Source organism: Simochromis diagramma, unplaced genomic scaffold (genome assembly GCF_900408965.1).
Source record: "Simochromis diagramma unplaced genomic scaffold, fSimDia1.1 OVJJ01000293.1, whole genome shotgun sequence".
In the NCBI taxonomy this organism is placed as follows: domain Eukaryota; kingdom Metazoa; phylum Chordata; class Actinopteri; order Cichliformes; family Cichlidae; genus Simochromis; species Simochromis diagramma.
Genome location: NW_024386801.1, coordinates 16,045,482 through 16,058,911, shown reverse-complemented (window position 1 = coordinate 16,058,911; position 13,430 = coordinate 16,045,482). Strand labels below are relative to the sequence as shown.

Sequence of the window (13,430 nt, the reverse complement as noted above, 5' to 3'; positions counted from 1 at the left end):
GACTGTATCCTCCACTGGTTGAACACATTCACCTGGAGTGCACCTTTGCCACACGGGCATTTGCCTCCCAGTTTTGGAAGTGAATGCACTTATCTCAAGGCAGTGCTGTCAGAAGTTTCTTTTTTCTTTTTCTTTCATTTTTACCTGCTGACTTTTCAGAGGAATTATGCACTGTCTGAAGTGGCTGACGATAAGCCTTTTCGTTTCCGGTCTGAATCTTCCATTGTAACACGTCAGTAGTATCAGTTTGAGCTCTGGCATTGTCCCACGGCACTATAAGGCACTTTTTAAAAATCTTTTAAAGTCCCACTGCCTTCACCATCAAGCATGATCAAATAAGATTATCTCTCCTGAGTGTTTATCACAACAATGGACTTGAACGAAAGTCCTTTTTCTCGCATCCGCCCTGCCGCCCGAAGGTCTTTTGAGGGGTTATTTTTCCCCAAGCGAGCGGTGCTAATTGTGGCCTAATGGCAAGCTGTTATAGCTTAGAGTGGTAAAAAGCAGTCAGTTGGTGAGGCTTGCTCCCTTTCCTGTGCAGGCTGATTACGCTGTCTAGTTAATGCACCCTCCTTAGATACAAATGGAGGGTGGTTATTGCATCAGGAGAGACAGTCAGCCTGTCAAAATCGCCCTCTCTAACAGACAAGAGAGGGAGATAAAGAGAGATGGAAAGGAGTGAGAGAGAAAATATTCTGGAGAGCCAATTTCACTGAGGGGATAGAAGCGTGGTAGTGCAATTATGAAATATAGCTTTCTGTTTCAATAATGACCTTTTTCTCTGCAGGCTATATATAGACCAGTGTAAATGATTTAGAGAGTGATCTACACTGTCCTATACGTGATGACCTATGGATCCCTGCAGAGAGTTCAGACAGTTTCTGGTGAAAGGTTCAGTCTTGCTGGTACTAAGTTGAGCGAAAAATTGAAGCAAGAAGGCAGTCAAAGGCTATAGACACGCCTTCTTTTAGTTGTTGCCCTTGTGTTGCCGTTAGTCACTTCCAGTTTCCTGCACTTGGTATGTATGTGTGGGAGTTAACGCCTGCGTATTTCTGGAATTCCACAGAAAGAAACAGTGTCGCTGTCATGTGGGTTGTTTTTCTTTTTTTGCCATAATTAATCACCAGGGCATCACATGATTGTTTCAGCCCAAGTTTCATTTGAAAAAAACAAAACAAAAACGGTGTCTCTTAGGACAACTTCTGTTTCAAGTCACAAATAAAAGCCCAGTGAAACAAGGCCTCAGCGCTGCTGCCAGTTGTGCAAAACACCCACACTGGCTGCTTTGCTGCGTGCTGTGCATCTGTCTGGATAGATACTCAGAGGTGTTACAAACCAGCTACTCCAACAGTAGCTATGTCAAAGTTGGGGGAGAAAAATGGGGTCACGAACTGATCTGGCTGAGGTGGATTGGTAAGGGACTGTGTACCAGAAAACAGATGCTTCTGTAAAAACACTAAGCTGTTTATGCTTAATCAATCGAAGCTAGTGTTTGTGTAACTATAAGCACATTAAAGATTATTTGTCTTAAACTCTGCTTTGTACCAACCAGAAGTACACTCCTGAAAAGCCTTCCTACATGACATTTACACAAAAATTAACTCTTGGGTTCAATTATAGACCAAGAAAAAATCCATTTAGGCTTGGAACAAATTGTCTGTAGATTATATTTGATTATTAATCAATTTATTCCTTACGTATTCTAATGCATTTTCTGGTGATAAGCCTTTTAACTCCTTATTTTGAAACCTATGATAACATGTTAATGGTCAGGATGAATTCTGGTGTCCCATTGCATGATAACGCTTCTTTTTTTTTTTTTTTTCTTTTTTTTTTAATGACCATCAGCCCGGCGCCGGTTCCATTTTACAAGCGCTCTTTAAATCACTGTAACTCCATTACTGTTTCTGCTAGAGACAAAATCCAAATGGTTTCGCAAAGAAGAGAAGATCAGCTTTAAAGGGACATTCTGCGTTTCACGGTAGCACAAAGGCTTCACAAGGCACTGCTGACTGAACTCAGAAAACAAAAAATCAGCTCCGCCTAGATGTTACCATGTGCGCTTCACATTACCATAACTCCTCAACCATTTTTGGGTAGAGAGAACATTCAAATAGTTCCTGAAAGATGAGAATTATTTTGCAATTTCAACTGCCAAAATTACAAAGTAATTCCTGGCAGCCTGCAAGATACTTGGGTGATAAAGGTACAAGGTGCCTATCTGAAGGTCATAGCAGTCACATACCTCGTGAATGTATATGAATTTGTACCACAGTACACTGCCAGATGTACTTTAGTATGAATATCCTTTTGCCAGCCACTTTATTGAGTACACTTGTTCAAATGCTTGTTAATGGAAACATCTAAAAAATCATATGGCAGCAACTTGGCATATAGACATGGTCAAGACAACCTGCTGAAGCTCAGACTGAGCATCGGAATAGGGTTGGCATGGTTGTTGGTGCCAGATGGGCTGATCTGAGCACATCAGAAACTGCTGATATACTGGGATTTTCCCACACAACCATTTCGATGGTTTACATGAAATGGTCCAAAAAGGGAAAATATCCAGTGAGCAGTAGTTCTCATGGCAAAAAAGCTTCATTGAGGCCAGAGGTCAAGGGAAAATGGGCAGAATGTTTTGAACTGATAGGTAACAACCAAAGTCTGCATAAGAGTATCTCTGTATGCTCAACATGTTGAACCTTGAAGCGTAAGGGCTACAGCAGCAGAAGACCACATCGGGTGACAACAGGAAACTGAGACTATAGTTTGTACGGGTTTATCAAAACCGGGCAATAGAAGATTGGAAAAATGTTGGCCGGTCTGATGAGTATGCACTTCTATGTGACACTCGGATGGGAGATTCAGAAACGGACATAAACAACATAAAAGCGTAGATCCGTCCTGCCTTGTATGTGTACCTTTAGGGCCCCTAGGAACAACTGAGGTTTGCTTAAATGCCACAGCATGATTGAGTATAATTGTTGATGATGTTCAATCCTTTATGACAACAGTGTACCAGCAGGATAACATGCCATGCTACAAAGCTCAAATCATATCAACTTTCTGTTTTTGAACATGACATTGAGTTCTTGTAGTCCAATGTCCTCATCATTCATCAAATCTCAATCCAGTACAGCACTTTTGGGATGTGCTGGAGCCGAGGATGAATGTACGGCTGACACATCCACAGCAACTCCACGATGCTGTTGTGTAAAAATGGAAATCTGAAAGGAATGTTTCCAGGACCTCGTTGAACCCATGCCACAAAGACTTGAGGCAGTTCTAGAGTATACTTAATATTTACATAAAAACAAAGTTTGGATTTACACAGTTTGATTTATACGCACTCATATGTACCACAGCACTATACCATGAGTTATAGTGCATATTATAATGATTGCACGCTAAAACGTGGCTGGATGCAGCACCAGCAGACAGCATCATAACACAGCTACTGATGCTTCACATTGGGGCATGAGCAGTGAATCGCCTCTGGACTGAGCCCTGTGAAGTGACTAAAGATCTGCCAATACAGGGAGGATCGAGGCTAGGACAAAGAAGACGCAACTCTGTGGCTACCACACAGCTGCATCTGATCAATACCTTGTTGGGAGGTTGTAAAGGAAGTAATGAGGTAGTGCATAAGCTGTCAGTCAGTATGTTTTTGTTAGGTTCTTATGAGGGTCTGATGTGAGTAAGCACCTAATAACTAGGCAGGCTGGTTGAATGTAGAGCACCTTTGACATCTTCTAACATCTGGCTGTCTTCCAGTAATCTCTTTTCATTTTTCCCACCTCATTGAGAACTAGGCAAGCAATGCTATCGCTGGACCATTTACTGAGTATGATCCAACATCTGTCTTGCTCATGTCTCTTGTTTTGGCATTAAACCCCCCTTCCCTTGTCTCGTCTCCGTCTTTCACCCCCTCTGGTAGCCGTCACAGCCGCTGAACGATTTCCTCTCACTGGGAGGCTCCTCCGAGTCACTGTGGCAGAGTCAGATGAGGCTCCTATTTAAGCTCATTAAATGTTTCCAAGAGAATAGGAAATCAATGGTGCATGCCGTTGCGCGAGAACTTTTCTCTTAATTTAATTTCCCCTCCCCCTTATCTGTTTGCACATCTCTCTCTCTCTCTCCTTCTTTTTCTCCTATCATTCACGCTTGTTCTTTCCAACTTGTCGTTCTCCTTTAAGCCGTGGATGTGGAGGTGGGCGAGGTGGGGAGGAGGGAAGGCAGAAACGGTTGCCTTCAGAAACTATTTCGGACTTGTATCTGTGACAGGCACCGTGGTGTGAAGCTGTCCAGACTTTTCAGTGTTGTTTAGCGCGCTCGCCGCACGAAGCACAATCAGCCGGAAAGTTTTGCGCACAGTGACCCGACCTGGGGTTTTTAAGCTTTGCTTTCAGGCCGTGCTGTTAAGGGAACAGGTTGCAACCAACCAGAGCAGAATGTTGCATTGAAAACATGTGGCGCAGTGACGTGTGGCTCGAGATGACCCCCGCCCTTCCCAGTTTAAAAATCCTCCCACCTCACGCTTGCCTCCCTCCTATTTTGAGTTTTATTCGTCATCTCATCTATTTTGTCCATCTGTTTAGTTTGCTTGTAACAAGTTTTTCTTCAATTTAGGCAAGCAAATTAATGTGTGTGTGCACGCTTGTAAATCCTTGTGAGTACATGTCTGGCAGGGCTTTGTGCCGTTTGAAACTATGCCTGCGGGCTGGGCCCACACCTTCTCTGGATCTCCTGTAATTGCTCTTTTGGGGCCTTGTCTCTGGCTCTGAGCCCGTCTCCATCACTCTCTCTCTCTTTCTCCCTTGCTCTTTGGCCTTCTTACTTTTTTTTTTTTTTGCCCTCAGTTCCACTTTTCTCCCCCTGCATGGCTCATTATGGCTGATCCCCACCTGCCCAATCTGGGAATTGTCTGCCTGCACGCACGCACAACACACACAAACACACACACAACCACACAGCAACTCAGCAGTTTTTAGAGCTGCCTGTCGCTTCGTTGGTTTGTGTACTATCTGCTATAAAACAGCTTTGCTAATACTGTTTGGCCAAGAAGTGGAAACAATAGTGCTGTCACATTTTTTTCTCCTCTTCTCTTGGTGAAAACAGACAGTTTCTCGTCTTTGCTGTGGCTGTCAGAGCACCATTTTTCATAAAGCCCTGGCCCTTCAACCTTAGCGTCTGCTTTTGTATACCGTAGCCTCAACCACATGCTCCTAACCACAGGCCTCCTCCATTTCCATTTCAGCCCTCCCTTCAGCCTGTCACCCAGCAGCCCCTCCATGCCTGTTCCCAGGCTAGGGGGCTTACTTTGAAGGATAATGGATGTGGCCAGTTGCAGCTGCTCAGCAGCAGGGCACTATCATAGGAGTTATCTAAGGGCCTGAGAGTGGTTGGTGATGAATGGCTGGGAGCTCTGTGTCTCCAACAATCAATAAGCCACTAGCACCCAGATGAGCTAGATGCCCCTTCACTCTCCGCTTCCCCCTCTATCTACACATATATCTCCTGCTCATAATCTCCCACTATGTTTTGTGAACTTTTCCCTCCAATTCATGGCTTGAATTGGGCCATTGATCTTTTATCCTTGGCTTGTTTTAAATAAAGGGCCAGTATCTTCTCTCCACCCAAGCATGCAAGCTCTCCGACAGCAGTTATTGCTACACAAGCGGCAAAGCTCGCAAACATTACTTTAGGCTGATCGAAGGCCCGTAATCTGAGAGGGAAAACAGAGAAAATGAAGGGGAGCGTGTATGAAGCTGCTGTCCCGCCCCCACCCAATCTGTAGCACTGCTGTGGTTTTCATTGCAAGGCTGATGCAAACAGAGGTCCCATGTGGATGTACACATTTGTAATGCAGGCAAACACAAACACACCCGCATACACCAAACAGTCTTTCTGTCAGGGCTCATTGAGCACAACCTGTCCCAAAGCACCTCAGAAAGCCTCATCCACCCTCTCTGAATTGTCTCAGTGTTGTGCGCACACTTATGCGATGCCTCTTCAGACAACCAAAGTGTGTAAATTTTTATTTCCACTGCAGAACAACAGGTGTGTCATAGTTACTGTCTGTGTTAGTTTTTGATCTTCTTTTCTTCGTTTTTCCCCCACATTGCTGGTGAGAGATTTCCAATGAAAAGAGACAACTGGAAATCTCTCTTTCGCTTTGTCCTTCTTTTTTCTCACCTCCAGGGACTTTGAATAGTCTGTATCCTCTTTCTTCTTCTAACACTACGCTCTCCTTCTCTCCTCGAACTCCAATCCTACCTCCGATTTGCTGTTGTCTCTGTCACAAAGAGCAGATTCTCAACTTGGTAATTGCATGTCTGTTCGCCACCACACCTGTTGCTGTCAAGTCAGTAGTGTGGGAAAGAGGGGGAGAGCTGCACCCTCTGGCCTCTATAGCCCTGACTCTCTACCCCACCATCACCACCTTTGTTGCAGGTGTAAGCCCACAGGGACACGGGAGTGTGATTCGGCCAATGTGTACACGTGTGGTATTGTGTTCTCTGATTGTGTTTATCTGTAACCTTGAGCGTCACCTCTAGGTGTGCGTGTTTGTGCAAATGCATGTGTGTATCTCCTCAAACCTGGCCCCTGCTGACAGTTTACTCTCTCACCTGCTAATCCTCTCCACCTCCTCTCCTCTCTCCCTTTATCCAGAGCCCAGGCCCTTAATGAAGCTGGGGGTCAGCGGTGGTGTGCGGCTAATTGGCCAAGTTTGCCCGGGGCTCCGGCAGCCTGTGATTGAAGTGTCCAGCAAGCACCGACTGTGCAGTCACTGCTGCACCCTACTCTGTTTCGCTTCAACAGCCAAGACAGTCGTTGCACCCCTGTCGGCCTCTCCCTAGTGAGTAGCACCCGAGGTCATTTTATTTTCTTACTGCGCAATACTCCTTTCCAGTCTCCTACGCTCTTGTGCTAATTTTGTGCAAAGAAGATTTCTTTACCTATTTTATGGATCACCAGGTCTGCAATGTTAGAACTTCTACTGTGGAATGTTTAGATAAAGATTTAAGTTTCTGTCTCTGTGTCCTATGCCTCTGTATTTTTTAAAAAAAATTATTATTATTATTATTACTAGACTTTCATTCCCACACTTTATCCCAGCATTTTCTTGGCTTGCGTGACCCTCACACTCTTTGTCCTCATTTGCCACAGTGGGATTTAGGCAATTACCACGGTCCCCCATTGGCTAGCAGCCTGAAGAAAGAAAAAAAAAAATAACAATCCTCCAGGCCCAGCTCTGGCCAAGCTTTAGCTCAGTGTTCTGAGTGAACAGGAGGGGATGGAGTAATGGAATGGAGGTATTTCTAATTAGTTGAACCTCCTACTTCTCTTCGTTAAGGCCTTCCTGACTCCCGGTTGTTTGGCTGTCAATAGCAGAGGTAGAATAGCAGAGGTAGGAAGTGGTAGTGAGCTCAATGGTAAAGTCTGAGCAGACAGGAGGTACAGGACACAGAGAAGGCACTAAGGCAACGACTCTGCTACCCAGCAGGCAATTGTCCATCTCACCTGGGAGATATGCAGGCAGTGCTTAGCCACAGTACACCATTGAAAACATCTTTTCTTTCTTGTCGTGCTTATAGAAGCAGAACATTGCTGACGAGTAAATGGTTTGTGTCAGGAAACAATGGTCCAATTATAAGTCAAGTCTTAGCCTACTAGTTGGGAGAAGTTCTAGTCTGTCAAATCTTTATTTGCACACCAGTAGGTTTCCATGCTTGTTTATTAAAGAACGAAAGTGATTAGATCTGCTCTGAGGCTTCATTAAATGAAGCTTCCCAGTAATTATCTACACTCACAATAGTTTTGTGTAGACAGCTGGAAAAACTAAATGTTTTCACATTTAATTTAAGCACAGAAAAAGGACCGTTGTTACCACTCGTCTGATGACGTGAATGAAAGGGTGAGCAATATGAACATGTGATCTCGTGAGGCATATTTCATCACTTCTTCTGAAACCGTTCCTGGATTTACTTTAAATCCCAAAGCTGCCACCAAGCCTCAGGACTTGCAGGTTTCTTAGGGTGTTACACTTGTCCATCTGTGGAGTGCTTAACGTGACAGATGACTCCATTTCTCACTCATCTTCTCCCTAATCAGCTGGTTTTTTTTTTTTTCTTCTTAGGTCATAATTCTTGTGCTCCACTTTCCCTTGCAGCATGCCTGCCAGCCTACCCGCTGGTGTTAAAGATAAACAAAATATGGCTCATTTGAAATATAGGCTACACCAGGTGGTTGTTTGGCCTGTGCTGAATGATTAGAAGTTTGGTGGAGCTATGGCTTTCATCAAAGTGCTACAGTTGTGACTCCAAATAGATCACATTAAACAGGCACACTTTTCTGTTTTTTAATTTTTCTTTGCTGTTTTTCGTTTTGATCCTTTGTTGTTGACTCAGTTTGTCTCACATCCCAAAAGATGGTGTGAATGTTATGGTAATGACATGCTTTTTGGTATCCATAAGGATTAGGAGGTGCCAGTCATTTCTCCCATGAGGCTTTGCCTTGTCACAACCCTGGAGCAAAGACATACTTGGGGGATGAATGAATTAGGATGCACTTGAAAAATCTCTCTATTTTTTTTTTTTTTGTTGTCTTTTGCAATGTTGTGGGTGGGTCCCATAGTTTTTTTTTTCTTTCTCCCTTGTGTGTCACTGCCCCCCCCCCCCCCCCCCCTTTTTCCTTCTGCATTAAATTTTGATACTTTGAACGTTACTAAAGTAGTTTTGCACTCTTAGTTTTGCATGCTTGACTTGCTCCTTGTTTACCGTGTAAAATGTGCTATTTTTGAAGTATAATAGCAAAAATAAGTAAACAAGACCATTTAACTTGTAGTATTTCAAAGAGGAGGCTCATAGAAGATATTGTTTTCTAAAAAGGCTCCACGTTTATTTAGAATATTGCTGATGGTGATACCCAAGCCGTGGCACTTTTGAAGTTGGTTCAGGTTAATCAAGTGAGGAGAAAGCTGTCCGACATCAAAAGTCCTTTCTATGATACTCAAAATGACTCTGAGTTTAAGTATGAATCCCCAGAAATGAGAGTGAATAATTCATTTGTCATGCTAAATCAAAGTGATGATCCTAACTTTAAGGCCTGTGATCTATTGAAACTGTCACAGTGGTTTGTCAGATGACAATGTTTCATGTAATCTGAAGCCAACTGCTATGATTAGGTCATAGCAGGGTAAAAATCTTCAGGTCTATGTGGTCAGCACAGAGCAGGTTGAGCCTTTAGAAAATTTTCATTACCAAAAAAAAAGTCACAGCATTGCAGGTGTATACGAACGTCTTTTAATGCTGTGCAAAAATGGTTTAAAAAGCCTGCTAACGTGCTCCAGGCATCACCAGAAGCCAACATACCCCCTCATCACCAGCCTAGGTTGGGTTTTCTCTACGGAAAATGGCAAATGTCGTGTCCTTGTGGTACAAAAATAATATAAAATACCTTCTCCCTGACTCATCACTCCTGCCCCTCCTCCTGCAAGTTCGCCCCAACTCCAACATGGTACTGCAGCCCTCCATTTCCACTGCCTCCTGTGAATATCCAAGCTGTCGAGGCTGACTGGGCTGAGCGTTTTCTTGCCAGGGCACAGTTGGACCAGATCCGGCCTCCGGGCCACATATACCGCACCACTCCAGCCCCTGCAAACAAGGCCTGCCCTGTGCAGCTGTCATCTAAATGCTAAGCGCTTTGGATCGCCACGGCCGATTCCTTTTGTACATACTTACTTGTTTGGTTTTTTTTGTTCAGTTTCTTTGCGACTACTTGCTTTCTTGGAACACGATAGCTTTACATTCTTTACAGCTTGCTGACTATGAACTTCTGTTTGTGTTCGTTTTGTGAAAAATACTGAATTTCAACAAGAGTGGGAGTATTTTTCTTTTTTAATAACAAGGTATATAGTTGCAGAAATCTGTATAGATGCTGCAGATGCTCTTTGTCTATTTTAAGGATTGTGAGCTTTTACTCAAAGGCAGGTTTTTAAGCAACAGACTGTTATCTTTCAGATAATTGTATATGACCTAATCATTGCATCTGCATCCTCTGGAGGATTACAAAATGTGGTTGTCAGGCTTTATATATGTATTGTGAACCAAGCCCATTTTAAGGGGAGGCAAGTTGAGAGACAGATTCCAGATGAGCCTCTCAAACAGTTTCATGTCAAATCCACAGACATACAAATCTCCACAATGATCTGCCAAGTTTCTGCTGAATTCACTGGAGCAGGAATAGCAGAATTTCACACCCCAGCACTGAGCCCCCGCTCCCCTCCTCTCAGCCATCACTGGGCGCTGCTTGGCAGCAGAGGATGATGGGAAACATCTGTGAAATTTGCTGTGTGTGTGTGTGTGGATGGTTGAATACACTCACCAGATAAAGAATTTTGTTTTTATGTTGGGTTTTTTTCTTTTTTTGAGACATCTTTTGTGTAGCATCAGGTGAGCACATTCTTTTTTTTCTTTTTTTATTAAACAAACCTCACGGTGGAATAAATGTAGATGCAACAGGCAAGCTGTTTCAGTAGTTAAATTGCTCAAGGGATAATCTTTTCAAATTGTTCAGATAAGCGAGCAGCAGCAAGTGAGGAAAAGAAGAGGCGGTTATGCACTTCCTTCGCAGCTAAATTACTTCCGGTGGATGACAAAAAGGAAGGAAAGGCAGCCCCCTATTGGCTTCATTTTCTATTTTTACACAGCTTTCAATACTAACGATGCTGTGTTTGCACGCTGACTAGTATATTATCTAGAAAAAAAGAAAGAAAGAAGAAAAAAAAAACTCTGAGAGAATGATTCAGCTGATCCTCTGGATGCTCCTCTGCAGCTGCCAGCGATGTGACTGCTCAGAGTCACTGAAGTCTCTTTTATTTGGGTGTGCTGTGCTATATAAATAATGAAATGGAGCCCGTAATTGGTGGTTCTTGGTAATTAGGACCAAGCTGTCAGCTAGCGAAGTTGCCTCAGTCTGATGGCGCTGTAGCTAGGGCAGTAATTACTATTATCTTTGGGGACTGTTGACACAACAGTAATCCCTTTCTCGTTGTAAGGATAGTGGGGCCTATGTTTTCTGTCCCTATTTTAAGAGGTCTGTCTGTAATAATACCACAGACTCAAATTTTCAGGTATCTGCATTAATGCTCGTCAACACCAAACCATGGGTGCTAATGGAGAGGAAGACCTCTCTCCTTAAGTTTGCTGTTTGGTGACGATGTGTGAAGAGCTTGTCCATATTTTCATTAGTCAAACAGTTTGACTTTTCCCTTCGAGCGGTGTGACGCCCAACCATAAACAGCATTATCAACCATCTCAGCAGGTTTTCTAATACCCCTGTAATCCTGTCATTTCATTCATGGATACCGCTGGGGTTATACCGGGCTTGGAACGTATCTGCCCGCCTGTCTCTGCTCCTCTGTGTGAGAGATTGGATTCCCCAACTCCCTCTCCTGCTTCGTCTTGCCACACACAAACACACATGTTCGTGCCCCAATGTTCACTCATCTCTTGTCATATCCTCACAGTGTAAATGGGCTGGTCAGACACGATGAGATGTATAGGGTACAGGGCGATGGCAACAACGTGCCCTGTGTGTAGGTTTTTTTTTCCTAGTAGCAGATAATAACTTGCCCTTGCTAAAGTGAAGTTCTGTTCATCTGACTCGAGGCTTACAAGCACAGCATGTACTACATGAGATGAAGAAAGTGAATGTCTTAAAAAAAGGGGGGGGTGCCCAGGTGACATTTCCTTTTCCCTGCCGTGTTGTAAACTAATGAACCTGCTGGAGACTTACATTGACTATATGCAAGAAAGGGTGGAGTGTGATTATTGCGTGAGTGAAAAAAAAAGCAGTGAGGGTGAGCAAAGGGCAGAGGAGCTGCTGTTTCCACGTATACAGTAACACGCAAATTGCGTCGTGTCTGAATTAAACATGTGGCACCTCATTGCTTGAGGCGTGATGGACATTCAAACATATTGCAAGGCAGAGAAAATGGCTTTTTAAGTAGGCTATTTATGGCGAAGATATTGTATTCATTTCTTTATAATAAAACATCCATTACAGTCTGAGTGAATGGCGTGGGGAGGTGAGGCCGGCAGAGTGCAGCTCAATGTAATAACAACTGTGCGTCTGCTCTAAATGAGCCAAGGAAAAGAGCGGGTTCCTGTAGATATTAGTTTCCTTTGTAGGGGAGCTCAGATCTGGTGATATGCTTCGCGAGGAGTAATAAAGAAATATATCTGTTTTTATTGTGCCCTGGCGACAGAGTTATGTTTAGAGCTAGTATAAAGAGCTGGTACATGGCGCAAAATGATATTATGGCCCATTAGGTGGGGGCCTGAGCTAAGCGTCGCTACTGGTAACTGAGGACTGGGGGTAATGGGGCCGCGGCGTATTGTCTGTGATCTGCTCTTTCACTTCTCTTGATTGAATCGTCTACATCGCTGGCACTTCATCTCCTGGGGAACCGGAGTAGACAAGGTGATTTTGGCTGAAGACATCACTCTGTCAAACCTGGGAGATAAGAGAATAGGATGGGGGAATTGGAAGGGGTGCGTTCGGAAATGTAAAGGAAAGGTGACGTTTAGGAATTATGGTGTGTAGAGCAAACTGATCCCAAGGTTTGTAGTTTTTACTTTGCAACAGAAATCATCTCATTCTGTTTTGTGGGTTCTCAAAAGAAAATAAAACAATAAAGATGTTCCTTCTTTTTTCTTAAACTTTAGTCTTGTTCAGTCGCCCCCCCCCCCTCCTGTGGTTTTGGTGTGTTTATGAAACAATACAAATTTAATAACTTTTATAAGATCAAGGTTCTTTGGCTCCTCACGTTGCAGTGTGTGTCTCTGGTCTGTTTCTCTGACTCAGTTTCTCAGAATGAGTGAGAGATTTTACAGTATCATTGCATCTTTAGCTCACTTCTACTGTACTACTGACCCTTGACTGTACTGCAGTCAAGGGTCTACGAAAGGGGAGACGCTGTAAATTAGAGTACCTGGGTTCTCAGGAGTCTCCCACTTGAGACCCATCCACTCTCAGAACTCTCCTGTAAATTCAGCTTCACTTCTATCACTCATCAAACTGCGTTTTTCCAGTTACATGTTGAGCAGATGAGGTATTGTGCTGAGTGGCATATTTTATCTGTTGTCGTGCAGCAGTCAGCATGCGGGCTCAGGAAGTAATGTGAGCCAAGCAGGCAAAGAATCCCAGGCATCCTGAATGAAACCAGATGTGTGTGCGTGCGTGGGTGCGTGCGTGCGTGCGTGCGTCTGTCTGTTTTGTTTTGTAAAAAAATTTAATTCTACGATTTGTTCTTTTGGTGGATCTTGCTCGCACATAAGACTTACAGCCATGAGTGAATGTATGTCAGTAGACCGGCTTTCATAATAGTGAAAGATTCAGTGATAAGAAACCAGATGAGGCAG

The 13,430-nt window shown here is 43.7% G+C and overlaps 1 protein-coding gene across 3 annotated transcripts in view; it reads left to right on the top strand.

Moving 5' to 3' along the window:
- The window catches only part of LOC120730065 (plexin-B2-like), a 130,682-nt gene that overhangs the window by 21,159 nt on the left and 96,093 nt on the right, over positions 1-13,430 (top strand). Inside the window, exon 2 of one of the 3 annotated variants that reach the window (XM_040026165.1) lies at positions 6,676-6,862. The exons of 1 other annotated variant lie outside the window; for it this stretch is intronic. The gene's annotated coding sequence lies outside the window, so the exon portion shown is untranslated. Of the gene's footprint in view, positions 1-5,102; positions 6,863-13,430 lie in introns of those variants that run through there. One more of the 3 variants, XM_040026164.1, reaches the window with a different exon arrangement.